General features: G+C 44.6%; 1 protein-coding gene across 4 annotated transcripts in view; it reads right to left on the bottom strand.

Moving 5' to 3' along the window:
• RAB27A (RAB27A, member RAS oncogene family) overlaps window positions 1-26,645 on the bottom strand; it is a 465,531-nt gene that overhangs the window by 280,342 nt on the left and 158,544 nt on the right. Inside the window, exon 1 of one of the 4 annotated variants that reach the window (XM_086958323.1) lies at window positions 20,936-21,072. The exons of the other annotated variants lie outside the window; for them this stretch is intronic. The gene's annotated coding sequence lies outside the window, so the exon portion shown is untranslated. Of the gene's footprint in view, window positions 1-20,935; window positions 21,073-26,645 lie in introns of those variants that run through there. 4 annotated transcript variants of the gene reach the window in all.

A 26,645-nucleotide genomic window follows, 5' to 3' on the forward strand; every position in this document is an offset into this window, starting at 1 on the left:
GCCTTGCACATTTCCTCAAAAACATATCGTTGCGTCGGTATATTGAATTGACTAAACGTATTCAATACCGAACGTGGTGGATTCCTATAGGGGTGCAGCATCCATGACATCACCATATTGTACAACGCAGCACGTTCCCTATTACCAGGAAGCTGACTACGTCTTTGTGGACCGTCCGAACCAGTGGACTCAGAAATAGGTCCAAGAGAATTAGCAAAATTAGCAGCAACTAAAGGGGTACGACGTCGAGTAGACGGAGAGGTATACGATAGGGTGGAAACAAGAGAAGAATCGAGAACAGAAGAAACAACAGGAGTAAGTAGAACAGGAGCAGTAGCGGGAACAGGAGTATGAGGAAGTACAGGCGGAGGAGCAGTAGGAACAGAAACGGGCAAAGGAATAGGAACAGTCGGAGGAGCAGGTTGAGGAGCAGGTTGAGGAGCAGGTACAGGAGGGACCACGGGAGCTGTGGTACCCTGTGCATACGGAGGTGGTGACTTCATAAGATAAGACATTAAGGGATCCTCAACTAATTCCTCCTTCTTATCCGACTCCGTTGGCAAAGCAGGATAACATTTATCTATAGTCATACGCTGAAGCCTATCAAAAACTTCCTTTTCCTTTTCCTCCTTATCACGCTGAAACTGCTCTGCTTTCTTTACAATGGTAGCAACACCATCTCTCTGATTACGTTTTGTCTGTCTGATCTCTTTCTGTCTGGCTTCTTTGCGCCATAACCGAAAGGCATCAAACATGGCCGGCCTTGACTTTTTCTTAAACAATTTAGCCTCAAGGTTATCTAAAATCGGGGTCTCAAAACTACCATGAGGTGGCCAACTAAGGACACCATCCTTTTTGGTATAACGGATCCAATATTCATTAAAGGTAATCGGACCTAAACCATGCTTGCTGTAAAGCTCATAAGTGGGAGTTCCAACCGGAGGTATCGGACACGAGTCCTCCAGCCGGGAATCCGTACCACAACGTCTGAAACAACTGAACAAAGTACTACGACCAGGCATCTTGCACACTAGCCGAGTTTCACAAACTTCAAGGGTTACGGGATTTACCAAGTCCCTGCAAAGAGCAAAAACCCTCGGTTTTTGGCGGCTGCAGTCGTCAAATATTACAACAAAGAACCAAGTACTAAGAACCACAAATGCAATGGAACCTTGCAACAACTAAGCAACCACAACCAAGAACTCTGGGAGCGACCCACAAATACTTAACTCAAAGATCGATGGCGTCACCAGGAAGGCCCGTCAAACGTCTCGCTGTACCAAGGTCTACGCCTGGCGCCAAAACAGGTCTACAGTCAGGGCAGCAGTCCGTCGCAGCCGTCAGGAGGCGGGAATCTTCGCGGGAAAAGTCGTCGGGCCACTTATTTCGACAACAGGATCGATGAAGCGGGGTGCACCTTCCCTCGGAGATTTCACACGAAGTTCCTCACGATCCTCGGGCTTGGACCGGTACCACTGATGCAGCCCGACGTTGGGCACCAACTGAAGGACTGGGTTATTTAAGACCCAGCGGTGCCAGGGGACAACACCTGAAACCTTCGTGGGTAACCTGTTCCGGCGTACAAATGACAGAGACACGGGACACTTCCTTCGGCGTCAAAGATTCGAGGTTTATTTACTGCAGGGAACACAGAAGTCACGTGAAGTACACGACATGTAAGTTCGCGGGATCTGATTCAATTTGCTACTGTGGATCGCTCCTTTTTATACAGTTTTCTCCCATACGTTAACATGATACACAAAGGTTTACAACTTGGTTCCCATCATTATCCCCAAGAGGGGTCGCTTTGAAGCATTCAAGGTCCGGAACATAAGTACAGAAACATTTGGTGGTTCCCAACTGTAAAAACCCATCTTCCCACCATTAGTACATTCCAATCGGCAGTAAACAGATCGAAGAAGGAACAAGGACAGGTGCAAAGGAAGGCAGAAACAGTGGGGAGATCGGAAAGGGTGTAAAAGGGGTGGTATCAGGAAACACAAGCTACAGGCATCAAAGGGACGTGCCTAATGAGATGCACGGCTAAGACAATAGACTGGCACGGCAAGAAGTGCCTCGAGCGGGGACATCTGCCTTACAGTATCATCCCCCTTATCATAAAGACACTTTCAAAGGAAATGCGTCTTCCGCAAGTGTCTTGGGAATCCCAGGGTCGCGAAGCGGACAGCGTCCGTTCGCTGGCTACTTGAGGGCAAGAGACAAAATGGATGCAGTATCTAAGATGGAACCCGTGGGTACAGATAGAAACCCACGAAACAAACGAACGGTTTAAGTTAGTACAGCGAAACTGCGTACACCAACTAAACTCGTCATTTGCGGTTCATAGATACCGAGTCGAAAACACCACTTACGATCGTCACGGAACCTCAGTATGCCCTCTCTAGGGTAAACAACTTGGAATCTCTCTCGTATTGCGCAGTCTTATTGGTGATAGTGATGTCCTTAAAGGAATGAATCTCTTTTTCTATCTTCTCTAGCAGTGCTTTTGCATCCGGTATCACCTCACTGTCCTTAATTGATTGGGTTAAATCTTCTATTTCTTGTAATTCCTTTGCACAGAGTCTTTGAGCTGTCTCTATTGTATGGACCATTAGGTCTCTGCTGCATTTAGTATTTATACAGCTAAACCCTTTTCTGTACTCGGCATCCTATGTAAATATGACTGGGATGTTTTTCACCTGGAGTCCCCAGGGAATGGTTCCTCCCGTTACATGTTTCAACAGGAAGTGTCCATGGAGCTCTGTACGAATGTTTTTTGCTCAGTCTAATCAGTTTCTCTGATTCATTTTGCTGTTGAGCAGTGGTACTTAGTGTGACATTAACGAATGGGGCAGAAGCAATTAGGTTCTGTATATGGCTTTCTGTGAATGACAAGGTGTCTTTTTCAGTCATCACTCTGAAGGGACAGGCAGCCCCTTCTTTAACTTGCTTCTATTTGAGTCTGGAACTTGACTAAATTGTGTCCCCTTTACACTCTTGCGGGTATTCGCCCGCTCTATACTTTCTTACAATAAGGAGTTAGGTCCTGGGGCGTGGAGTTGGCTGGACCGTCAATACTTGTACAAAAAAGATTGCCAACCTCACATTTCTTATCTCCTCACAATTGAGGAAAACAAACCAAAATTACGCTTATGGTTTGTTTGGTATATCCACTTCATACCTTTTTATTTTTTATTTAATTATTTTTAGATCTTTCTTGTTTGAAAAAAACACAAGAACACATTTAACACTTTCTACATACATTCACTATATCAATACATATACGCTCCACATTACATATATATACACCGCACATTTCACAATGACTTTTGTCAACATTAAACTCGTATTCACAAAAATGATCTCTGATTAGATTTAAAACCAAATGACAAAGTCAACACTAAAGAATTTATCATGCAATATACAGCAACTTGATACGTTTCCGCTTTAAATGCCATTCGATATACAGCAATTTAATGCGTTTCTGTTTTAAATGCCGACGCGTTTCAAACCCAATTTCATCACTTTGTGGGTTCTCATCAGGGCTCTGTCTCTTTTGTTTATCTACAAAGTGTATATAAAACAAAAATAATTCTGTTTTAGTGCTCCATTGTACTTTTCAGTTATTTTCCCTCTTTGCTCATCCATTCGCCTATGTCACTACTTTTACCTGTATTCCAGCGTTTCGCTGGTCAACTGTTATACGATTCGCTCACTACTTCGTCTGTGTCTTTATCTACAATGTAAGTTGTATTCATAAAGACTTTTGTTTATACTTCGTTAGTAAGCTCAGGGACTCGTTTGCTAAAGCATACTTCTTCAGATCTGTGTCCTCGTGTTGGCACCCTTATCAGTTATCTATCTCTCTCCTTGTCTGTTCAACAGCTGTAATTGATAAGACCGAGTGGTTTAATATTTGTTCCCCTCTGTTTTATACAAACAATTCTCCTGTTCTTCTAGCAGTTTAAGAGACATACCTGTTCTCGAGTGGGCGTATTCATGCGCGGGGTGCTACACGTCTCAACTTGAAGTAATTGACCGTATTTTGCCTGCAAGTTATAGAAATTCCATCACCTTGGTGTCGATATCTTTTATTTACTGCTTGCATTTATTTACATCTGAGAGGGCATACCTGTTTTGTTTCTTACGTGGTCCAGCGCTGAGTGCTTTGCGAGTCTACAAAAAGCTCATTCGGCTTCCTCACTTTGCGGTCATCGTCTCTAGCAGTTTCCTGTGATTACACAGTACCCAATTTTAGTCTAACAGTCTAGTTCATTGGTCAAAAGTTACCTAGTAATGTTGCGCGTGCTACCTGTCTCTCTTGTGCCGGTTATCAATCCGCCAATTCTTTTGACATCGCGGCCATCTTTTAGTGTGTTTTTTATATGTTTGGCATTATTTGGTAAATGGCGGCCATCTTTTAACGTGCAATTTTTATTTTGAAACCTATAGGTCAACTAGCCCAACGGCCATCTTTTAACATAAAATTCCGCTCGTATATTGGTTATTTACTTCTAAACCAGCATATATCTTCCAAAAACATCTACACCTTTTATGTTTCAACTTCTACAAGTTAGCCCTTATATTTCATCAATTGTTTAAAACTGACTGTATACACTAAGAGCTGAATTAGAATGCTGTTACTAGTGATGTTCCAATATATTGTCTATATACATCAAAACTCTGAGGTCAGCAACTCAAAATAAACTCACTCGCCATCCATCTAGACAGAACTGAGATATTTGGAGGCAGAATTCTTGAGGTCCTTGCATCGCTGGTGATTTGATTTCATTCCATCAGCTTCCCGAGGCGAAGCAATCTAATTTTTAATAGGGTCTGCGTTTGCTATAACACAATTTGCCACCACAGTAGTTTACAAAAACTGTCTATTGTCCTTGCGTCTTTGTCCGTTGAGTTCAGGTGGTTTATAAGATCAATAAAATAGAACAAGGCGGTCAGACTTTCGTCTTCCTCGAGACAAAGCACTAGACCTCCCTTGCTTTCCCCCCAGAAGGGAGTACTTCTTATCACTTTTTTCTTGTTTTGTGCCCATATCCATTTTCTTCCTTCCTCTAACTTACCAGCATCTCAGCGTTGTGATGCCTTACCCGTTAATTTTTGCTTTTCATATAAATAAAGTAAATAAAATAAAGCACGTGCTTTCTTAATCTGGAACCCCTTTCCTGCACATATGGAATTTGAAGACCGACCTTTTCAATTTGGAACTCGGCTAGTGGCACAATATTGTCTTTATGCAATCTCTGTCTCTTTTATACATTGTTGCCTTGCCAAATGTTTAAGGCCGACCAACATCTACCTGCAACCCAGATGGGATGTTTAGTAACATTATCGGTGACCTCCACCAAAAGCTGTTCCTTCTTGCTAGGATTCATTCGGTGGTCTCTCACAGTATTCGCCATCCAGTGGTCTCAGATTATTCGATCAGGTTACGATTGAGCCATCTAATCTAGCTACCTAACTACCTGATCGAGTTCCACACGTAACGTTTATTTAATTCATCCACATAAATACAATCTGTTTTTCAATGAAAAAACAGTAGTAAACCCAGTAGACACTGTCCCTGATCCGGGGGATATTTCCCATCTGGATGTTTTGGAAAAGTGCCACAAGATTTTCTGTCACCATTCAAAGGTATGAAGTTGCTCATTGCACCTTTATAGTTTGTGTGAATCTTTTGGGGGTTGGGTGCACTGGGATATTTTGGAGATCTGGGGTTGAGACTTCAATACTTAGCTTTCCAGCATAGCTCATTACACCCATTACTGAAAGACGATAATAGGTCCTGCACTCCCACCACCAGTTTGATTGATCGGAAAGACTGGCCCTATGGCAGTTTAAATGTTGGCAATTATGCTATTATGTCAGCAAAGGGTCTGCCTTGCAGCATGCAAAGAGAACTAAGAATGGTGGAGACGATGACGGGCATGATCTGGGCCAGGAGTACGAGACGGAGTCAGACTACATGCCACAGCAGAACAGAGAGAAACTATAAAAGAATGTAGCAATTGCTGCAGGGACAGTTGTATGTCTGAGAATGTAAGGTGTGTGTACTTGAGAATTCATGTATGAGTGAGAGTATTTTATGTGCCTAGTACCTATGGTGTTTCTTACTGTCATCTATCTGACCCGACTGCTTCGCATTAAGGGGTAATTTCTGGCATAATGGGGTCCACCCCAGGCATGATTGTGATAAACACTTGACATATTTGGGCATCCTTGGTCTGAAGGTGATCAACACTGGCATACTCCTTATTCTGAAATAATAGTGGTACATCCAAACATACTTTGGGCAGCTTTACCATGTTGGTACCCTACCCAGCTTCTGTATCATGACTGCGATAGTATAATGGTGGTAATTCTTGCCATGATATTAGCAAGTTAGAAGTGGTGATTGCCTGCTACCAGGAATATGACAATTTCTGTGGAATAATGGTGGCCACTCTTGACATATTGTGGGCATCCTTATTTTGGGATGATGGTGCCCAATGCTGATCTTAGTGTAATTAAGCTAATTCATGTGATATTGTGTGCAGCTCTGCCATGGTGATGCCTATCCTTGGAATATCACTCTGGCACACTGTTGGTAAATCCTGGCATATTGGGGGGATATTTGAAATGATGTTGCCCTTTCTAACAATGCAATGATGGCCCTGATAGCAGGGTGGTCATTTTTAGGTTGAGCCTGCGACAGCCCATGCTCTTCATGTGCTCTCACTTGTGAGACACTGTTGTTTACAATAAAAGGCGTGGAGCCCGCGTAATTGTTACCATTTGTTGGATTCAGTGTTAGTCCTCTCTGCAGTCTCTAAATTGGCTAGCACAGGCCATGCGTCACTTCCATTCCTTTCTGTGGAACACTGACCAAGCACAGATTCATTTAGTGCCTGTCCACTTCTTGCACTGTGATTGAGGTACTATTTCTTCTTCCCCCCTCCCATTCCTCCTGCCCCGTCTGGTACTCCCTCTCTTCTTCCCACACCTGCCTCGTTTTGTTTTCGCATACACCACTCCTCCCGCAGTCCTTTTTTGCTGCGCCTTCCTCTTCACCCCTTGTGTTCCTGCCCCCCCCATGCTTTCTTTTTTAACATATTGCACAGCAGAGCAGACTGGTGTGCAACATGGCTACAACAAATCCCGACTGACGCGGTCAACGCGGGCTGCGTCATTGCATTTTCTTTTCTTGACAGTAAACCATGTTACACAGCAGCATACATCTTAAATCATTGATAAAGCCAATAGATCTCACATAGGCAAGACTGGCTGACTTTAGTATATTGTGGGGGTCCTTGCAATTGGGGTGCCCACCCTGGCATTATGATGCATTCCTGGGATAGGTTCCACATCCCTACCATTCGACGATGATTATGAACATACATGGCACAGTCTGCCATATGGGGATGTCTGAGCACAAGCAAGGTATTTACTAAAACGAAAATAAACATATTTTGGGCAAAGATAAAAGCTTTAATTAGATCAAATGAGGGGTTATTTTAATGCAAAACTAGGTTTGTATTTCACAGCAAAATGTATCCAAAGTGAGGTGGCATCGTGGGTGAAAAACAGTGGATTGAGATGTGGTCCTGAGCAACTCCCGGTTGCTGAGATTAATTCAAGCATTCCATCCATCACCTTTTGTTGCAGTTGACAACCTAAGTGCTATGGGTTGCCCTTACGTGGGTCCACATACTGTGCCACTGAAATCGAGCAATACCTGGCTGATGAGCCATTATCAGGACTTATGTTATGTTATGTTATGTTATGTTATGTTATGTTATGTTATGTTATGTTATGTTATGTTATGTTAGGGGGGTTCTTTTAGAGCGCACTGACACCGTGAGTTCCCTGGCGCTGATTGGGATTTCAGTGAGATAGCAGATAGAGATTAGCCGGATTGGGGAAAAAGCCAAGTTTTGAGAGATTTACGAAAAAGAATAAGAGAGTTAGCAGATTTAAGAGAAAGGGGAAAGGAATTCCAGAGTGTGGGGGCAAGATGTGAGAAACTCCGACCTCCAACCCTCGCAAGTTTGAAAGAAGGAGTGGCAAGAAGATGAAGATGGGAAGATCTAAGATTGCGAGAGGGGCGATATGGAGTGATGAGGGATTTCAGGAACCTAGGGGAGGGGCCGGTCAGGGATTTAAATACTATGCAGCCGATCTTGAAGGCTGCCCTGAGATTGACCGGGAGCCAGTGCAGTTTGGCAAGAAGAGGCTTGGCCGACTGCCATTTAGGAGTCCTGAAGACCAGCCGTGCCGCTTGGTTCTGAGTGATCTGCAGCCTGTAGAGCAGGGTTTTTGGCAGACCGTGATATAAAGAGTTGGAAAAGTCCAAGCGGGAGAGGACCAAGGCCATGGTGACTTGAAGCAGAACTTCGGGGGACAAGAGATAAGCAGCCTTCCTGATCCTGCAAAGCTGATGCATACAGGAGGAGACCACCGCCCCCACCTGGGCTTTGAGTGAGAGTTCGGAGTCAATAATAACTCCCAAACTCTTTACAGATGCCACAGGGGCGGGAGGGGGGCCAAACCCTGAGGGCCAGAAGTGAGGACCCCAATGGATGGAGCTCTTGCCTGGAAGAAGGAGCTCCGTCTTTCCAGGATTTAGTTTGAGCTGATTTTGACTCATCCAGAGGAGAATGTAAGACATGACAGCATGAAAGTTAGAAACAGCAGAGGGGGTAGAGAGAGGAAAGATGAGTTGTAGGTCGTCAGCGTAGTTAAAGACGGTGACGTCCCACTGCCTCAGAGAAAGAAGAAGGGGGCGAAGATAAAGATTGAAAAGAAGGGGGGACAGAGAGGAGCCTTGAGGGACACCGCAGGTGGAAGGTACTTTGGGTCCACGGAAGGGGCCCAAACTGACCGACTGAGACCTGCCAGACAGAAAGGAGTGGACCCTGGCCAACGCCGGGCCCTGGAGGCCGGCTTGTTCGACACGGCGAATGAGGATGTTATGGTCCACCGTGTCGAACACGGCCGACAGATCTAGTAATACCAGGGCCTGGGGGGTGCCCCTGTCCGCGTTGCCTCTCAGAGTGTCAAGCACGGCCAAGATGACTGCCTCCGTGGAGTGGCCGGGCCTAAAGCCGGCCTGGTTACCCTCCAGGAAGTTCGAGCTTTCGACAAACTGTGAGAGGCTAGCAGTGACATGGGCTTCTAGAATTTTGGAAAAGTAAGGGAGAAGGGAGATGGGTCGGTAATTAGCTGGGACCGAAGGATCAGCCCCAGGCTTCTTCAATAGGGGCACAAGGACGGCCTCCTTGAAAGAGCCAGGTACCGTGCCCGAAGAAAGAGAAGAGTTTAGCAAGGGGAGGATACAGTCAGGGAGGGACAAGCAGATGTTACGTAACATCGAAGGGGGACAACAATCATCCGGGGAGCCAGACTTGACTCGGGTGGCAAGTTTTGCTAGAGTGGCGGAGTCAAGAATAGGAAAGTTTGAAAAAGAGGAAATATTGTGAGGGACGGGAGTGGTGTCAGCGTCAGGAAGAGGGGCACAGATGGAATCCTTGATCGTGACGATTTTGTCCACAAAGAAAGAACTAAGGGTGTTGCAGGATTCCTGAGTGGGGGCCTGAGTGGGAAGGGTCCTGGTGTCAGTGGTAAGTTCCCCCATAACTCTAAAAATCTCTTTTGATTTAATAGGTGCGGAGAGGATTCTGTCAGTGATGTGTGCAGATTTGGCCGCAATAATAGCTTTCTTATACTTCTTGCGCTTAACCGGTCCTAGGTTGTTTGTATTCTGGAGGACCAGGCTTGGCAGTTCAGATAGGACTGTTACCAGGAGGAGCAGGCCCAAGATTTATTTGCAAATGGCTGAGTTCAAACTGAGGTGGCATGGTGGGTGAAAAACAAAGGATTGGGATGCAGCCCCAAGCGATTGCCAGTGGCTTATATTAATTTGGGCATTCGATCCATCTCCTTGCTATTGTTGCAGTCTTCTAACTTGTGGCGCGTGTTGGTAGACATTCAGCTTGCAAGTATTAGAAATAGGAACACCATCAATGAAGTTGGTGATCCTAAAATTCCTGTTTTTAAATGTATTCGTAGGAGTGAGCAAGCCTTCCTCTTTCCTCATGAAACTTAAGTCCCCTCTCCTAGTCACTAGAGATTACTGCCAAACTCGCCTGTTCCCTGATGAGCACTGTGACAGCAGACAAAGGTAATAGAGACAATATATTAATTCTAACCCAGGAAAAAACAGAAACATTTCCCAGAGCTACTTCTCAGTTCCCCATTTTTCTTCCAGGGAATATTGTAGATTGAATCATGTACTGAGAATAATACAAACCTCTACTAACAAAGTTCATTGAACATGTTGATTGTTCTAATTTTCTCCGCAGTCACTCTACCGGAAGGAGGCTGTAGCCAGCATCAATAGCCAGTATCAATTGATCAGTATCAATTATTGTAAAACCTCTCGCAATGAGTATTTATCATTGGGAACAACTGACTTTATGAAAGAACGTACTAAATACAGAATTGTTTGTGCACTTTTTAAAGCCCTGAAGAAGCAAATGTATTTCGCGAAATACATGTTGGCTTGGCAGTTTTTCTTTGTATCTGTGAAAGAGGATTTTGTATCAAGGATTGGCTGTATTCTCTGAATTAGTGGAAGAAGATATTTGAATCAATTTGAAAAATGAACACAATGAAGATGAATTTTGTGAATTTGGAATCAGAAAATGGTAACAATAAACATGTTCAATGAACTTTGTTAGTAGAGATTTGTATTATTCTCAGTACATGATTCAATAGAGACAACATGTTTGCACTTAACTGCCCATGGTTCGAAGAGGGCCGTTTTGAAGATAGGTAAAAATAAATGTACGTCATGTCAAACACGCTAAACGCCTACAGCTGGCCTTAGAACATGGGTACTCACAAACTTTCTCTAGGGGGATACATTTACAGTGTGGTTTGTGATCGAGGGCCACACCGGTGGGGGCGGGTCAGAGAGGGAGGGGGCAGGGCTAAATCAAAAAAAAATTGCTACCATGAGTTTGAACACAGGTCCCTGCAGCAGACGCCTTTGTCCACTGAGCCACCAGACCCGGCATACACACCTCTCTCGCTCTCTCTCTCTCTCTCCTCCCCTCCCTCTCTCTCCCCATCTCTCGCCCTCCCTCTCTCTGTCTCCCTCTCTCTCCCTCCCGGTCTCCCACTCTCTCTCCCTCCCTTTGTCTTCCTCCCTGTCTCCTTCCCTCGTTGTCTCCCTCCCTTCCTGTCTGGGATATGTAGACAATAAAGTTCGAAGGTAGTTATGGTAGGATGTTTCATAAGTAGGAGGACTTCAGTTGTTTTCAGAGGTAGTGCCGCTCAGGCTCTTTGGTGGATGTGAGGGAGGTGCATCAAGGCAGGTTGAATCGATTTTGGGAGGGGGTGGGGGGTTAGGTATATGCTTATATGTTATATCAGGGCTTTAAGTGGGCCGGGTCTCAAGGGGTCTGAGCACCTGCAGTTTTTTTTAAGGGGCCTCGAAACGGGTCTCTATCAGGCTCTGTTTTGAGCGCTGGCACAGGCGGTCTTTTTTTTCGTCACTGCAGTCCGGAAAAAAGTGCCAGGGCGCAAAACAGCCCGCTAAAGACCCGTTTCGAGACAGCAGGCACATGGATGTGCTCTTCTCACACTACTCACTTCTCTCAAGTAGACGTCATGCCAGGTGAGCGTTGTGTGGGAAGGGAAATCCTTTAAAGAGAATCATTTTCTCTCTGGATTTCCCTTCCCTTTCCGAACGCAAGAGCAGCAACATTGTGGTAGGGTCACCTGGGCTTTAAGTAGATGCGTTTTCAATATTCTATGTAACGAGCCATAGTTGCAGCTGTTTTATCTTATGCAACTAACAACCATTGACAAAGCCAATAGTCCTGACTTGTTGTAGGTATGATGTTACTTGTTGTATCACATATCTGGAATGGATGTAATGACAGAAACAGCAAAATACAAGTGGGGCTGCACACTATGCTAAAAACAGATTTTTAACCGAAGTGATTTAAAGCCACGCCCCCAATTACACTGGCCACGCCCCTTTGAGAGACCCCACAGTTTTTTCATCCCACTTAAAGCCCTGTGTTATATAATGCTTGCCCAGCCCATAAAGGTATTTAGGTGCACACCCTTCATTCAGTAGAACACCTTTGAATTTGGCGTGTCCACGAGAACTTGTAAACGATGCATGCTCTGTAAAGCAGACAGCGCGCGACTCTCGTTACTGCGGGCTAAACCTGCTAAAAATGTCCTGTCAATGCTTATTCTGTAAAGGAATTAAAAGTATGAACAGATTATAGGTTTCATATTCGTGGTTCTACAGGAAATGCCTCATCAGGTTTTCCAGAGAAACTATTTGGATTATGCACTGCCCTATGCAAAACAGTGTACGTTAACCTAAAACCGGTTTGTGAAGTTGAACCAGTTTGTGGCGTTTACTGTTAGGAGGAAGGTGAACACCTTTTTAAACTGTACTTTAATCGGTACACTGCACGCTGAGACCCTTTCAGTTCGTCCCTCCCTCCCCAGGAACATATCACCCAGTCACCCTCCTCTTCCAGGTCCTACTGCACACTGGGTTTACCAGCCCCAGGGGCGTAGCTCATTCAGTAAGATTGGGGAGGGGAGGTGGGGATAGTGAGCTACATATTTCCCAACATCCACACTGGTTTAAATACATTATGTGAGCAGCAGGGCAAGAGGAGGGCTTATGGAGCAGGAGGAAGGGAGAAGCGTGTGGATTGTGAGGGGTACTTAAAACTTAAAATTGTGTAAAATAACAATTTTTCAAGACCTTTCAAACAGACTTATGAATGTTTGTGTATGTAGAAATCCCAAGTGAAATCCAACAAACACCTCACCATATCTGACTTAAAGCACCTGTACCAACTATTAACTAAGGGAGGTGTAACACCCCAAACACACCTCCTGAAGCTACGCCCCTGTTTGTGGGTGGAGTCATTATTTTTCAGCGGGTGGCGATGGACAGGAAAAACAAAGATATTACTCTGTCCACCCAAAATAGGGTGGGAAGTCTAAGGTCTTTCCTCTAACAGCCCCAACTCTGTTGGACCGGTGGAGGAAGTTTTATATCAATGGAGCCAATTGAAGTAGGCTAGCAAAGGGTTTTGCAGACAGAAATGTTTGCGATGAAGTACTCTAGTCCTCAAATTCCAAATCGTACCCTTGGTCTTTCACCTGAGACAAGTTCCCTTCTGATGACCCTTGGTCGCAGACCAATTAGAACAGGTTGGATTTCAATGCTCTGCCACATCACAGAACGTCTTGTTCCAATGTAAGACGTCGGAGCGGGAGGAGATTTAGAAGAAAGTTTATTATGCGTGAAAGGTTCTACCCTCACACATATTATAATTGGCAGGGTAAGTGCAGAGTATAAATTAGGCTGGTGGTGTTGGGCCATCTAGTGAAGAAAATTAAAAAGTTTATTATTGACAGTAGTAAACCAAAGAATCTGCAGTATGTAGGTGAAACGTATACATAATATAACGGAGTTAAAAATAACTACTGGAAGTTTTTCTCTATGTTTAAACTCGTTTGAAAAATCTATACGTTATTTTTTGAAGCAATGCCTTATTATCCAGGACCTACATTTTGTGTGCTGTGATGATGCCAGTAGTGACTGGATGGAATAAGATAAATACAGTGTGCAAAGGACTTTTTTGGTTACTTCTTTTACCATGTACCTAATATGAGCTAGCCCCTGATATGTCCTAGGCTTTTGATATTTACTCCCGAATGTTAATCATTAAAACTTACTTTCAACATCCCGGGGGCTCAAGCAGTGTCCTGGCCCCGATGCTGAATAATCTATTTCTGGTGGGCCTCTCTTCATCCCTGGCAATAAGTAACTCACACGCCCCAAAGCTCGGCACTATTCCCCTATCATACTTGTCGTACACCGATGACTTGGTGTCGATTAGCCAGACCAAGGTGGGGATGCAGCGCCTTCTGAATGCCATCCATGGATACTCACCAGGAAACGCTCTGACAATCAACACATGGAAAACCAAAATCAAGAACTCGCGAGAAAATCAGTTGGTTCTTTGGTTCCATGAAGGTCAAAGAAGTCACCATTTACAAATATCTCAGACTCACATTCGACAACAAAGGAAACTTTAGGCCACACATGGAGGAAATAAAAAGAAAAGAGCTCGCCTTGGCAAAAGGCCTCAGGGTACTTTTTAGTGGGCTATCGTACACTCCCTTTTTAGGAACTAGTAGGGTGAAGATAGTTTCAACTATGGCATATGAAAGCAAAGCCCTCAACCACTCAGTACAACACTGTCATCAGAATATACAGGGAAGCATTCCGTCTATCCAGATATACTTTGGCCAGCCAGATCAGACTAGAATTTGGTCTAGCCAAACAATCAAAAACTAGAAGAGCAGCATTCACCATCATGGTCTATAGGCACTAGTCTGCGGAAAGGAACTCCATAATTCATAAGTCTGGCAGAAGACCAATAAACTCCACTCGGCAGCCAGCAAATATCTCAAAGATTTTATCGGACTAGCTCAACTATGGTCCGCGATGCCCACCCTTGAGTCGGTTTGAAGGACAGCCAGTAAAATGCAGAACTTAATCTCATCATTAGAGGATAAGGGCTCTCTTGAGAACCATGCCCACGTGTGGATTGTACTAAACAGCTACACACTGCTAAAACCACAACCATACTTGGGTGAAGCTTCAGCAGCAGGATCAAGTCAACCTACTTAAAACATCGTCTTGGAGTCCGCCCTACCAACGCGCATGCATCACCCTGGCTAAGTGCAGAAAGAGAAGCTATCTGTAGACTGTCCAGCCAACAAAAAGAAGATGAGATTCACACTTTCGGCCTCAGTAGGTTCACTTTAAATCTGCGCTACTGCTGACTCAGGGCCTTCTGGAACCAGGCCAAGGTGCGTTCCTGCAGGCAATCAATAACAGCATGTTTAAACTCTGGGGACCATTGAGCATTCTCCCCAACATTAAAGTATCTATAGGAAGTTGACCAGGCCTTAAAGAAGGTACCCAACGAGGGGCAGGGACACAGTATCTCCCTCACTAATCACTGCACTGGGCCTGAATCCCCAGCGTACTCACTGTACCTCTATCACCACTTGCACCGGTCTCTTCTTTTGATTTCTCTACCGGACAACATGAACTGTTCGAGTCTCAGGTGGAACTAATCGCTAAACTCCTCACACATGCTAAGCCACCTCTTGCTCATTTGCACAAAATAGGACTCGATTCTTTAGCTGGGACACTAATTTACGAACTTTGAGATCTCTCCGCCGCTATATGACAAGAAGTTTTACTGTTTTAATGAATTTTTTTCCATCACTATTTTTTATATTGTAATGATTTTAATTAATCTAATAAAGTTTTACTTGACTACTTTCTGTTCATGACGTGAGCAAAGCACACATACATCTCTACGACTCTGGCTTCATTTAAGTGGGACCACAGCAAATGGTCCATGAATAGTTTTGATGGCGAGTGTTCAGGTCAGAAGTAGACAGTGCTGTAACTTCAATGGTAACCTGTGATTTCTCCTATGGGATTTCAGTTCTATAATTATTCACAGATAGTGTTGGTATACCCAGATATGCGTTGCAGTGCATAGACCCAACTACATGAAAATAAAAAAGCGAGCTTTAATACATTTGAAATAAAGTGTTACCCCTCTATATTTCGCAAATTTAAATAATTTTAGAGCTGTGGCGACAGCAGGGAACAAAGTATTGTATTTACATTTTAAGAGAGAGACTAGCATGGCAGTTCAAAGACCGCATCACTTATCCTTGCATCACCCCTTCTTGCATTACAGTTTTTGCTGTTACTGTGCCCTATCCAAGGCCGGGATTGGTGTGGTATTGGCATAGTGGAGCACGCCTTGCAGTGGTGGGCTCGTCACACAATCGCTAGCATCCAGGCAGCTTTCTTGACGACCATCTAAATGCTCCAGTTTTAAGATTCCAGATGTGTGGGTAAGTCCACATCATTGTGTGGATTTTGCTTTTTAATCGCTTGTTTTTGCAATCCTTTGGTTGGTTTCACACACACTGAGCTCTGACCCTTCATATCTACCCTTGTGCTTAGGAAACAAGCTCCCTGCTCCCGTGTTCCCATGGTAAGGCGGGACAGGGAGCTGAACTTTTGTCCGATTTTATGCATTTGAAGTACCAGCTTAACTAGGGAAGATTCAGTCATGCCACACTGACACAGCTCTATCTCTCCAGCGGTATTAGGCAGACAGAGATTATTATATTGGCACTCCTGCAAAGAAGTGTCAAGTCAAGTCAAGTCAGAGAATTTATATAGCGCACTACATACCCAGAGGGTCTCAAGGCGCTTAGGGAGGGGAGTAGGATTACTTGTCAAATATCCACGTTTTAAGTTGCTTTCTAAATGCTAGGTGGTTCTGGGTAAGAGCAAAGCAGCGCTACGATACCAGGTGTCTGCCAGGGACACTGCAGCCACTAATTGACACTACAGCCTTCGTCTCATTCTCACTGTGTTTAGTGGAAACACCAGAGCCAGTCTTCTGCCTAAAAAGCGCCTGAAGCAACACCACATGTAGCAAGCTCTGCATCAACAGTAAGCACACAAGACATGGGCCTGGGATGTGGTCAGAGCGGTGCAAACAGTACAGATCATATTTCCATGGCCAGGAGCACACAGCTCCCGTTCAGGACGCTCTGCCTGGAGGCTTGCACTGTACTGTACCTGTGTATGGAGTGAATTCCACAATGCCACCCATGCAATGTGCAGGAAGTTTTCAGCGCTGGTTGCCATTATGTAATTATTTTGTGTGTGGAGGAAACATGCATCAGAGCTTCCTGCGATGCACCTTGTTGTAAATCTGTGCATGTATATATGTGGGGAATCTTACACGATGACTACCTATGTAGTCACTTCTGTGGACAAGGAATGCCCGCAATGCGGTTGCCCATTTGGCATCTACTGTTTGAGTGAAAGTAGATTGTATTGGTTGGGCCTAGACTCAGTGTTGCATTTGTGGGGACACTGGGAATTTGCAATGCTGTCTGTGCTTTGCTTTGCTTATGTAGAGTAGGCTTGCACTGTTAAGTCTGCATTGCAACTGATCTGTGTACGCGTATGTGACAAAAGTTGCTAAACTGCTGCACCTGTTCTATGTGAGGGCGCACTACACTGCTGTTGCAAGAACTGTACCTGTTCTCTGTGCAAAGTCAAGCCCTTGTGCTGTACTTGGGGTCTAGGTTTGGGAGAGGCTTGTGCTCTTGCTGTATACGATGAACCAGTTATATAAGGGTGCGAGGGATGCTTGCACTTCTGCAGATTAGCTGTCAGTATACTATTTGTTGAAGCATGTGCTATTGACAGTACAAAGCCTGCTCTGTCCTTCTCTTTGCTGTAACCGTAAAGAAAGAGGCAGTCTCTTTGTGACGGGTTGAAGCCTGCTAACTGCACAACATCCATTTAGTATGCGTGAGTGAAGCTTACATTGCCGCTACCCAAGCTGGCTCTTCTTTGTGTGAGTGAAGCTTGCACTTCTGCTGTCCATGCTGCATCCAGTTTGCCTGGTTATGGCCTGTGCTATTCTGTGGGTCTTACTGAAGGTTAAGAAAAACCTTTTGTTACACAAATGTCAGGCTGGTTGGCTTTTTCAATGCTTGTTTATGTTTGTTGCATTGCACAATCTCAAACCGGGAAAGGATGTACACCAGTATTTAGTATGTGGTGTGAACCATATCCTCTTTAGCTTGGTTGAGACGTACTGCTTTGGTCTGTAGTCCTTCTCAGCATGTGGATCAATACCTAAACTTCTCCTGAGTCAATAGAGGGAGACAATAGCTCAGAGCAACCACCAACAAAAAAAGAAAAACTGTAGCAAAGCCATTGTGCGACTGCAAAAACAAATGCATATGGCCGAACAAAATCACTGCCCCCTTCCTTAAGAATACAAATGTATCAAAATCTGAACCAGGATCAAATACAAAATCCTATGCTTGATAAATGTTTAAAAGGAATCCTCCACCCATCCGACATCCACCCCTTACAGAAAAACCTAGTCCAATGCACACCGTTTAGAAGCATCAGGTTCATAAACTCCTCCGTGTACACTAACTTAAAACATATCTGTGTACATTAACACGGCCTAACAGCTCAAAGCACAACATGCCACACATAATGTTTCCCAGCGGATACCTCTAACGATAGCTTTGACAGAAAACAGGACATGGCAGACGAAAGTCTGTAGAAAACTCCAATCTCTGCTGTTCACCTAAAGGAAATATGTGACCATCAAACTTGAACCCGAAAACATCATGGTTTTAAAAAAAAATTATATTTCTAAGAAATCTGTCGTAGACGGAGAAAAAACACTAAGAAGACGGTTTTCCATTTGTGCCATTAAAGGGTAAATTCCAAAAATTGAACAGGAGAAAAATGCCTAATAAATGCCAGGATACGTGGATTTTGGCGCTTTACACACCAAAGCCCTCTTGGTATGCTGCACTATGTTCAGGACAAAAATCAGACTAGGTCATAATTATGGCATTCGCAAAAATTTCATACACTCTGGGCCTTATTAGGAGTTTCACCGTCTGACCGCAGTAGAACCGTGTCTGCCACCGCCAGCAGCCCATGGTGCTGGTGGTCCAAAGACCACCATATTACAAGTTGGCCAGGGGGCTGGTGGTCTGGAGGCGGGGATCTAGCAGCGGTGGGGAGTACTCTTTACAAATATATAGTTGCCTGTGTGTGCATTTTGACTGCATATGTGTCGGATGCACACATATGCATGATATATGTGGAAAATACCGTATACCCATTACTGGGTTACAGCCCACATGTGTGCTGTCCAGACAATGTGCATATAGTCTATATTGTATATAAAAGACTCACCTGAATATCACCGCACACAGGGTCATAACCCTCGGGGTGAAGATCCTGCTGCGAAGGGGGAAATGGAGACAGGGATCTTCTTCTGTCAAGAAGAAGGGATGAGTATGCACCCTAAATCATTTGTCACTGCCACCATGAAGTAGGCTGTCGGACCCCTGCGGTCTGCTTGTGGATTAGACAATTCTTAATACGCATGATAGTGCAGCTCCCTCGTAGCGCCCTATGGTGGCTGCCTTTTCCGGAGCACGAACCCGGCGGTCGGCGGTCTGCTGGTACTCTCAGCGACCCGGTGGCGGTCTTCCCAAAGCCAATCTGCCAAACTCGTAATACGACGGTAGGACTGCTGATCTCTCCATGCTAGGACCGCCACCACCGAACTCGTAATAAGGCCGTTAGTGTGACAATTTCAGGTGTGATGATTAATGCTTCAAAAACCTGGGCACTAACAATCAGGCCCTCTGCATCTGGGTCTTGGTAGCCAAAGCTCACAGACAGGTTTTTGCCGTGAGTGCTCCGGTGTACTCTCAATTGTTTCCAGATCCTGAAACCATAGAAGACTCTTTTGGGTCTCACCTACCACACAGATTTTGCTGTCTGTAGGAGAAGCCTTTCGTGGACCAGAACAAAACTGCACTGTGGGCTTAGAGCCCGCACTTTGCTTACCATTGCTCGCTTTATTGCCACTCTTATTTGTTTTTTTATTATTTGATTACTTAACTACCTCTTCTTCTGTGGGCTGTAGCTCAGGAGCTTAGCCTCTTCATCATCCTTGTGATTGGGTGCCTTGTATCCTTCCTCTGTTCATGTTTTGGGAACTAGCTTTTGTCTATTTCGGTGAGCAATCCATGAGGATGCATGTGTTTTCTCTCGTTGTCTCGTGTGCTTCATTTCTGCCAAATAACTGGCCACCAGGCTCTGTGTTGCTCTGTGCCTTGTGTGCTGCACTCCCTTGTTTGCGTCTCCCCCTGCCAAATCCCTGTGCTCTGTGTTGCTTTCTCCTTCACATGCTGCTTTGCACTTTCTTCTTTAGCCTCTCTCATGACACCAAGTTTTATTTTTATTTTACCTCCTTTGTTACTCACCATTGATATCCCCACCCGCTCCTTCAGTTCTATCTGACCTACTATGATCTTTAAAAAATATTTTCTGTTTGATAATTTCCTGAAGGGCCAACATCGCGATAGTTGTGATAACATGGATGAAATCTGGATCTGCAAATGCGGTGTCACACCACATTTGCAGATCGAGATTGACCAGACCAGCATTACGCCCGATATTACAAGAAATTCCAGAACCTTCTACACACACGACTCAATTTCATCCATATTATCGCAACGCCCTGAGGAAGCCCCAGGCCGGATGGCCATGTAAAGGGATGAAACACGTGTTGGCTGTCAGTTTGTTTCTCAGTCACTCACTCACAGATAGAGTGACAACACCTATATAAACAACCAACGAAATGAATTATTGTTTGATTGGAATTTTTTCCTGAAGGAGTACCAGAAACCAGTCTTGCCCTGAGAACCACTTTGAAGCCGGTGGTCACAACTGTGCACGAGAGACCCTCCTGCCCTCCTGAGGTAAGAGAAACTCATTAAAGAAAATAGTGCTGACAAACTAAAGAAGACGTACCATGTAACAACGGAAGTAAAAGGGACAGTCCTCATGGGAGGGTACAAATGAAGACAAGGCGGTACTAAGGAGGGACTAACAAGCCTAATAACAAATCAGAAGCCAGCATTTAAGAAGAATAATGACGCAAGCCAATAACAAATATGGGCAGAGAGTGGGTGGGGCTTTAAGTACATACTCCAATACAGCATAGTTCGCAGAGCAGCACATGCGATGCCCAGGCTTGATCTAAAATTTTTGGGGTACAGTCTGCTCTAGGTTGGTTCATACAACGACATTCATGTAAATGCCTGACTGAGTTCTTAAATCAATACTATTGGGTTGGCATTCAAACAATCCTGCGTCCGTATATTATTTGCCCAAGACCACAAAGATTGGCAAAGCCAGGATTTAACATACAAATCCTACCTGTGAAGCTGCGCCTTCCAGCCCGACCGATGCCTAGTGTCGCTGTACGCCTGGGACCCCGTACTCCGATCGCCGGTGGTCCTGTACACCTCTCCCTGCCCACCGGTGCCTAGCAGCCCTGAACTGCTGCGATCAAGCAGAGCGACGTACAGGACGCCCGGCTCTGCATTTTCCGCTTGAACCGCTTCTGGCAGAGCGGCAGCCAGCCCCACCCCTCACCTTTATCCAAGCAACCTGTCCAGTTTGTTCCACTGGTTCGACCCGTTTTCCACCTTCCCTCCCCAAATACCTGGCACTTGGTCTCCTCCTCTGAGTAATTTAACTCACCCTCAGGACTTCCTAAGACTCCAGAGGGGGGCGCAGCTCAGCAGCTCATCCTTGGCATGCTGTGGCTAGAAGCCTGCCTCCGAGGGAGGGGTCGGGGGAGCCCCGACCCTATGAACAGATTACACTTCTCGTGGTTATAACTGGCGCGCGCTGAGCCCCTGAACTCCTACGGGTGTGCGTGTGAAGGGGCGTGTGGTGTTAACAGTGTTTTCATTGAGAGTAAAACGTGCACATCACCCAGAGATACTGGAGGTGAAATGTTACATGTTCCTGTTTCCGCTGCACATCAGGTTGGGCAGCATGGGCGTTTAAGGAGCGCGCGACAGCTGTCAACTGACTCACGTCACGGAGACGGCTTTATGTGGATTTTGTTTTATTACGGCAGCAGTAAGCTTCCTTTGGACTTGTACCCCACTACCTGGAAACAATAAACTACAAGTCCCAACATGCTTGTGGGCTAAAACGTCAAGATTGACTGGAAGCTAACCAGAGACATGGGACCCGTTCAACAGCAGGGCGAAATCTGCACCTGACTTTTCGACGGGTCTCAATAAGGAATCAAGGTGAAGGTCCCAGTAACGCGGGCCCTTAATGTACCTGTTAAACCCCGAGAGCCACACAAAAAGGCACAGCTGGGCATTAACAGTGCAGGTTTCCATTCTTCATGGAACAGGTGCAGCATGGGCAGAAATACCAGCTTTTCACATTTAGGAAACAGGTGCATCGTAGTAACAGAAGCGCAAGCTTCTCTCTCTGACACTACAGCAGCGGCACAAACTGCCTGTTGTCACAGACCAGAACAGGTAAAGTTCAAGAATTATAAGAGAAGCCTCCTCTCTCAGATACCAGGCACAGCACCGCCTACAGTAAACGCCCGTGCCTATATGATCCGTATATATTTCAGTAAGGGTGTGTGGATTGGTGAATGGATGGATGGTTGAGCGAGTAAAACGTTTAAATATAGATGGTTGTAAATAAACATGTTATATCAGCATCAATATGACCAAGGGGTTAACGTTCGCCTACAAATGCAGATGTTATGTTGCGTGTGGATGAGTGAATGGCTGTATTCATACGTGAGTAAATGGATGAAGGAGTGAATGGTAGTCTCACTTCGCGGACAGGTGGATTAGTGGGCGGCTGAATTTATACTTGGATGAATGCTAATTTAGTGTGGACCGATGGATGTGCAGGTGAATGGAGAATGTGGATGCAGCTCGCATGTGAAAGGAAAATGTCTGTGGATTGATGCGCATTAGTGCCAGGATGTTTGGTGGTTAGTCTGTGTGCATGGGTGGGTTAAAGGCCCCTTTGTGTATGCGGTATATGTGTATGCGTTTGGTGTGTGCATGGATGTGTGTAAGTATGGATGAGTCTTGGGTGCATGCGTATGTCCAGATGGATATATATGTGTATGAGTGTTTGTAAATTGCCCTTGTTGCTCCTGCATTTGGAGCAGGTTCCCTGGTGCACATGATGAGAGTAAACAAGGAGCGAGTGACCTTGAAGGGAATGCACATCTATCTGCTGGGCAACAAGGCACACACATCTCTGTGATGGGGAAGGACTGTCACTGAATCTCGTCAAGAATCCTCACACAGCACAGTTACCGGGAGTTGTCTTTTGTGCATTTAGGAATCAAACCCCAATAAGTTGAAACATGATCTCTTTGATATGATACTGTGACGTGGACACTGCCGCCTGTAAGGGAAGCCTATTACAGAAACATGCAACTTCAGCAATTGTGTTTACCATGAACCACGATTATTAAGAACATTTATTATTTACAGCGCTCCAGAATCACACACGATGAAGTGCTATAAAAACGAATCTTTGGGATCCTACCGGCCCACCAACAGAGTTAACCAACCTGCTCTGCTATTTTCTGAGTAGATATTGAACCACCCTATACACTGGCGCATTAAACCCACTGCCATGCTGCAGAGATAGATGGGCGACAGGCCATACCTACAGGAAGTACATGATGCTGGGGGCTTTGAAGAGCCAACTTGAATCTGTTGAAAGTGAGCAAAGCTGGAGTTTGTTAAGAGCTCGCAGCGCCAGATACATATACTGGAAGCCGATCCTAAGTCTGATACTTCTCATATGCACCCACGGATGCAGAGAGAGGACACCTGAAGCTGTGATGGGAAAACATCATTTAAGAACCAATTTATATTGCTGAACCATAGTGTCCCAAGTGTCCAAGAACACACATAAGGTCTGAACGAGGCATGAAGGTGCAACACTGTGTGTTGCTCAGACTACTGTGGTCATCATCCATAGGTGGCCAGTGCTTTAAATGGGATGAAAAAAAGTGGGGGTTATTTGAAAGGGATAACTAGGAATCCATTATAATGTACAGGACCTATGTAATTAAGGGTGTGGAAAACTAAAATCTTGTGCTTTACAAAGCATAGCCAGCCAATATTTGGTTGCCTCTCTCTGACTTGTATGTTATTGTATTTAGACATATAACACGCAATAGACATACAAATAAAAAAGAAGCAAGAACTATTGGCTTTTCCTGTGTTTTTAGCAGGATCACATAAATGAGTAACAACAATGATTGTTGTTAATAATTAGAATTGAAAATGTTTCAGTTCTATTTGAGACTGAATTAAACATTGCTAAGGTCTGTGGTAGAAGAGGTGGTCTTCAGAGTGTTTCAGTCCCTTCTGTTTCCCTTCACAACACTTCCTTGCTGCCTCCTAGCCTTTTAAACACTTACTCCCCTTTTCTTCCCACATCTTTCTAAAATCATCTGCATATCTCATGCATCATAATTTTCCTCTTAACAGCGTTGTGACACTGTCTTTTGCACACACCTCTGTTCATCTCCTCATTTGACCACCCCCTCATTTGACCATCCCCCACATAAAAACCCATCAACTCAAATGTTAACACTCCATTGTAATTTATTTTGCACTGTCAATATTTTGAGTTGTGCAACTCCTTCAAACACTTTTTCATAAAATCACGATTACAAGAGGGACTTATGTGACCGTCATTCTGTGCTCTATGAAGAGTACCCAAGAACAGCATGTGCATTAAGCCTGACCGCCTTTATGACTCACTGACGGGCCATGTGCGAAAAGCATACTACCTACAGCCTCACTTCAGCTCTCACTCTTGCCACAATCATGAACCCTTGCCCACAACCAGAGTGCACTCAGATGCCTAGAGGTGACTTGCTTCATGTAAATGGGACGTATGTTAAATAAAAACAAACTACAGAAACACTACATGTGGGATATACAAATACTTTTAGAGAATACACGATGAAGTTAAAAATAAATACAGAGAGTGAATGTTTCACTGTTATCGTTTGTCTGTAAAGCACATGAATGTAGGACCAAGTAGGGACCAATTTCATAGACAGTTTTGAATTACTGCCGCATGTGAGACCTGGTAGGACCCGACCCACTTCAAGCCCTGCTCTTGGCACACTGATGGGGAGTGAGTGATAGAAAGGAGCCCACTCTGATACTTACACTCTGCCATTCCTGCGCATCATACACATCTTCATAGATCATTAGGATCAATCTCGGCTTTCCTGCTGGAAAATATTGACAATCCTTGGTAAATATTTTATTTCACTAAGCTTCCTTTTTTAGGTCGAGTCTGAGCAGCGCATGCGCGGCTCTGCGAGGCATGCTGTATTCAGGTATGGACATGAAGCTCTGCCCACTCCCTGCCCATATTTTCATTGGCTTTTGTCATTGTCCTTTGGACACTGTGGCTTTTAATTGGTCAATAGGCTTAGTAGTCCCTCCTTAGTACCTCCTGGTCTCATTTTGTATCCTCCCACGGTGACACCCCCTGTTACATGCGTTGCTGCTCGGTAGGCTTTAACTACAGCCTCCAAGCACTATTTTCTGAAATAACTTTGTCCTGCCTGCTCTAGGCTTAATTTTTTTGTTTTTTCAGCGCTGCACGCCTCCACAAGCATAATGGCTGCTGTGCTTTTATTTTCATGTTTGTTGTCTCAACGTGGTCGCATGACTTACTTTTTTACTTTAATGGCTTTATTTTTTTTTTTTTACATGGAAGCACCCGCGCTTTAGATTTTAACATCTTAGGCTGAAGCGCGGGTGCTTTTTTTTCTATTTGTTTACTTTTAAAGCAATCGCGGCACCCGCGCTTTAGATTAAGATGTCCAAAGCGAAAGCACGGGTGTCGCCATAGTAACAAAAGTAAGTAAATAGAAAAAACATGTGGCCGCTCACTTTTTTTCTGTCTGCTTACCTTTGTTACAGTGGTGGCCCCAGCCCTTTCCCTTTGAACATCTTAAGCTAAAGCGCGGTTGCGGAGATTATTTCACAAGTAAAGCAATAGAAATAGTTTTTTTTTCTATTGCTGGACTTTCGAAGCTATCACGGCACATGCACTTTACCTTAAGATGAGTAAAACTAAATCGCAGGTGCCACAAAGGTCTCGCATGAGAGAGTTTAAGCTATTGCCATTGTAAATGACAATGCCTTTTATTTATGTGTTTAAAAACACATAAATAAAAGGTATTGTCATTTACAATGGCAGTAGCTTAAACTCTCGCAAATGCGAGACCTATTGCAGTTGCTTGTCTTCATTATCAGATATGAGAGTACTTTCAAATGTGTGAGCTCAGGAAGAGTGTTGTGCAAAAGCCTTGTGTTTGATTCAAACAACTACAATATTTATCTATTTATAATAAGAATCTAGACAACATACTGGTTACACATGCCAATTGACTTGCCTCTAATTTTACAAGTGGCATTGTTGTAAGGGCTGGGGAGGGGAGGAGAATGAGTATTTGGAAGTACATGTTTTAAAACTATAACCTTAATAAATGACTCTAAATGCAGTGATACAATCTGAACTACCAGGGCGAAACACTTCTGCATGTTGTTTTGAGGAAACACACGTTTTTAAAATGAAGTAACTAGGCAACTTTTTTCTTGACTTACTTGACTGTTATTGTCAGGCCAAGACCTGACTGGATAATTACTAGTGGGGTGTTCCTCACCATACACCTCCTTTGAAGCTACGTTCCTGACCAAACCTGCCAACCTGTAAATATATTTCACAGCATGAGGAGAGGCGGAGCTTTGGAGAGGTGGGGCCTCGTGCCAAGAGCTAAGAGGCACTCTGGCCTCCACCATGCCCACCAACCCCTTCTTCCCCCCAAAAAACACAAACGGTCACTGAGGCTGTCACAAATGTTCTGGGGTGTTATCACACCTCTTAACTGATATTAGCTGCTTACAGTCGTAAAAACGAGCTGTAAATCCATTCTATGCAGTGGTTACCAGTTCAACTTGCCTGCCACCGTGTGATTTCTGCTGCTCCCAGGGAGACCTTGTGAAGGGAACCAACATTGTTGACACATGATGGCACCATGTCA

Source organism: Lissotriton vulgaris, chromosome 2_1 (assembly GCF_964263255.1).
Source record: "Lissotriton vulgaris chromosome 2_1, aLisVul1.2, whole genome shotgun sequence".
Taxonomy (NCBI): Eukaryota; Metazoa; Chordata; class Amphibia; order Caudata; family Salamandridae; genus Lissotriton; species Lissotriton vulgaris.